Raw genomic sequence first — 4215 nt, 5'->3', positions numbered from 1 at the left:
ATATGGCTTTAGAATTTCTCCACCAAAAAAAAAAAAAAAAAGAAAAAGAAAAAGAAAAAGAAAAAGGTGTGAACAAGAAAGGGCATGTCACAAACGCGATGGTGGTGAGAATGGACAGTGGTAACATAGTGCGGATCTAGTTCTCACCAGCGTGTTTCTTAAAAAAAAAAAAGAAAAAAGAAAAAAAAAAGGAGGTTCTCATCAGCGTGGATCTAGGTGACACACATGCCAAGGATTTGCCTCGAGACCCAACCCCACCTTCCACACACTCCTCCAAGCTTCCTCCTCTATAAAACCCGCGATATCTTTCACCTTCAATATTCTTTGTTCTGTCGCTTCCCAGCACCAGTCAGCTCAAACCCACCTTCTACTCTTCTTTTATCATATATAAGAAAGAAAGTTGCCTTAGGATAAAAAAAAGACAGCCGTGGAACAATTACTTCAAATTAATGGTGCCATAGAGGTTTTTTGGATGACTGCCTCCATGAATGTCAATTGGGAAGGCAGGCCTACAGACATAGGATTTTGTTTCTCACATCCCAAATGCCAGAACCCAACAGAATTAAACTGAAGCTTCGTTTCTTTCAACGCCGACATGTTCTCTCTCTTTCAGGTGCTGCTATATTCTTGATTTTGTTTCTCTCATCCCAAACAACCTATTTTCTTTTCTTGCTTTTGTTTCTCACATCCCTAACACCGAAACCCGACAGAACTAAACCGAAACCAAATTCAATTGGTCGGTCCGGTGTTCTTTCCTTACAAGTCGGTTTCGGTGTTGAATATATTAAAATCGAAAGTCTCGAGTCAGTGCAAAGACAGCCTTACCCACCGTTCATGTTAAAACCGAAATTTTCTGTTTGGTGTAAAAACTGCCTCCAACACCGATCGTCCACTAGGACTTCATCTGATGAAGAACAAGTTGAAGCAGCAGCTAAAATTAAATTTTTACCATCCACTCCATTAGTGAAACCCTATTCTTCATCATCCGGATCAGAAACCAAACCCATGGAACCCGAATCGACTCCGGTAAAAGCCACACAAGCCAGATCCTTCACCATGAAGAAGAAGAAACGTCCAAACAGTGAAACGGAAACGACGCCGTCGAAGCGGGTCAAGGATGAGGTATATATATGTATATATGTAAGTCAGTTCTTCATCACTTTCTGTGTATGCGTATAATGCATTACTTCTTCCCATTTGTTTCTCTTTTGCCCCTTTTCCAGAGCATGTTGTAATGGCTCCTCTCTTGCCATTCATACTTCTGATTTTCATGGTACCTCTATTCAACAATGGTTAACTATCATCCTAAATAAACATAACCTCAAGGATCAAGTCTCCATGGAGTATTTGCAATATCTGTTTACACTCCTCTGTACCATTTGGAATCATAGAAACAAAGTGGTACATGAAGGTTTATCTCCTAACCCTTTACATGTGGTGCTAACAGCTCAATCCGTATCTTGCAGGTGCAAGACCTTGTACCTCATTCAATGCTCAGAAACCTCGCCTTAGAGTCTCAAACACAGGTGTTTAACCCCAATCTGCAGCAGGAGTTTGGCAACTTATTCTAAAAGTTGCTGATTTTTGTTGTACAAGGAAGAAAAGATGTGCTTATGTTTATTAAGCTGTTCACTTATAGGGAGCATGTGCGTTTTTTAGTATCAGCAATAGTGTAGCTACGACAGCATTAGGGGTGTTGCTTGAAGCTATGGTGGAAGCATGTTTCACTGCTTTTAATTGTGGATTTCAGCAGATTTTGATTCTAAGTGATAGCAGAGGCCTCCTCAGGACTTTGCAGAACAGAAGAACCTCTAGTGGGCAGGATAATATTAGAGTTGCGGATCTCAATTTTTGTGTTCAAGCTGGCTAATGCTGTAAAATGATCACAGTCCCCTCTTTGCTTATCAAACCTGTATATGTTTTAGCTCAAGAGGCAACCTGTATGCCTCTGACCTTTAGCTGGTCTAACCCGGCTCTTTTGTGAAGTTGCGTGTATGTACTCTCTGTTTTATGTTCTCCCTGTTTTATGGTATAAAAAAAAAATGGTGTCCTTTTCATTTTTATTTTTTGGAGCAACTATAGACCGTCTTTGAAGTGTTTTATGTCTGATTAACTTATCAATTTTTTAGGTGTAGCTTACTATTTATATAATAAAAAGTTTACCAATAAAACGCTTCAAAGACAATTTACAGTTCCTCAAAAAATAAAAATGAAAAGGACACCACTTATATAATAAAAAGTTGTATGTTGAAGACTTCCAAGGCATTACTACAGTTCCTTAAAAAGTAAAAATAAAAACGACGCAGTCTGAGACTTATTTTGCTCAATTTCATATATTTTGAACATTTCCTATGCGTGTATTTTGTATATTCAGCACAAATAACGTCTAAAATACATGAGTTCGAACCCACAATGGGACAATAGGAAGACTAAGCCCACAATAGGCAATGTAATAGATAATGCCGAGTTCAGGACAATAATAATACTGGACTGGCCCGCAAATGGGCAGTATCTTAAAAAATATGTTGAATTTTGTTTCATAATGTCCCGAGGTTCTCTTGGCTAAGAATTTTGACCGGAATACAATGTTGGCGTTTTTTGAACGAAAACGTGTAGATTGCATAAATTTGTTTGAAAATGTCCCCGGGACTTACTGGCTAAGATTTTTTTTTGGAATACAATGTCGGCGTTTTTACGAGAAAACTTGTAGATAAATGGAAAAATCTTTTGCAATAATAATAATAAAAAAAAAGCTTAGTCAAACCTTGTTGGAAAATGCCTTTAGGTCCTACTGGCCAGGAATTTTGACCGGAATACAATCTCGTCGTTTTTGCGCGAAAACTTGTGGATAGCATATTTAGATATCCAAGAAACAAATGGAAAAATCTTTTGCAAGAAAAAAAAAAAAAAAAACTCTTTTAAATTTTGTTTGAAAATGCCTAAGGCCCTACTGGCCAAGAATTTTGACTGAAATACAATGTTTGCATGAAAACATGTAGATAATATATATAGAGGTCAGAGAAACGGAAAAATCTTTTGCAAGAAAAAAAAATTCAAGTTACATTTTTTTCGAAAATGCCTAAAGTACCTTTGTTGGGTATGAATTTTGATAAGAATACAATGTCGGCGTTTTTGCACAAAAACTTGTATATAAAATATTTAGAGGTCCAAGAAATACATAGAAATTTTTTTTTTTGCAAAAAAAGAAAAAGAAAAATAGAGGTCCAAAAAAAAATGGAAGAAGCTTTTGCCAAAAAAAAAAAAAAAAAAAAATCGGTTAAATTTTTATTGGAAATGCCCATAGATCCTACTGGCCAATAATTTTGACCGGAATACAATGTTGTTGTTTTTGCATGAAAANTTTTTAAAAAAAAAAAAAAAAAAAAAAAAAAAACTTGGTGAAATTTTGTTCAAAAATCCCCATAGGTCCTACTCAGGGCCGGCCTTAGGCCTAGGCCAACTAGGCCATTGCCTAGGGCCCCTTTACTAGAGAAGGCCTCAGATTTTGGGGCAAATTTATTTATTTATTTTTTATAAATAAATATTTTTGGGAGATATTAAAACATTTTAGTTTACATTTTTTTTCACTATTAAGAAGGTTGAAAGAATTAAGTAATGTTAAAAATAGAGATAAGACAAATTTAAATAAATAAGTCTTCCAAATAGACATGTTACTAATCACAATTAATTCAAATAGGAAAATGTTAAAAATATTATAAATTTTACTACATAACTTTTATTTATTTAATTATTTTTATACAAGATAAAAATTATACTCTAGCCTAATCTAAGTGTATATGTTTGCAAAACTCTCTTCTAGTGACTTAAATCTTGGCCATTGCCCCCCACATCCCACAAGAACTTATACTTGTAGAGTAATCACTGCACTAAGAGTGCATGATGGTCTCCATAACTTTTATAATTTGATGTGACAATGAATATGATAGGTAGATTTTAACAAACTATTAAATGCATTTTTGAATGAATATTTGTGATTGGTGATATATCTTTGTAATTCTCATGTTGTAAATTTTATAATATTTTTAGTATTGTTGTAAGCCTCATGTCATTGATCACATTTATTGCAACACCAATTTGAAGTAAAATTTATTATAATTTTAGCATTTTCTTAAAAAAAAAAAAATTTTAAAGATAAAAAAAATGGATTTAAAAAAAAATTATTATATAAAATGCTAGTTAAATATTATTTAAGTG

General features: G+C 34.3%; 1 long non-coding RNA gene across 1 annotated transcript; it reads left to right on the top strand.

The window, feature by feature from the left end:
* Positions 1-142: 142 nt before the first annotated feature.
* LOC112029331 (uncharacterized) lies at positions 143-2063 on the top strand. Its single transcript, XR_010630949.1, has 2 exons — positions 143-1140; positions 1467-2063. It is a non-coding gene; the product is annotated as an uncharacterized LOC112029331 (long non-coding RNA).
* Positions 2064-4215: the final 2152 nt, after the last annotated feature.

Source organism: Quercus suber, unplaced genomic scaffold (genome assembly GCF_002906115.3).
Source record: "Quercus suber isolate HL8 unplaced genomic scaffold, Cork oak 2.0 scaffold_184, whole genome shotgun sequence".
Classification (NCBI taxonomy): Eukaryota; Viridiplantae; Streptophyta; class Magnoliopsida; order Fagales; family Fagaceae; genus Quercus; species Quercus suber.
Note: the sequence above shows the minus strand (reverse complement) of the source record. Positions and strands in the feature narration are given on the sequence as shown.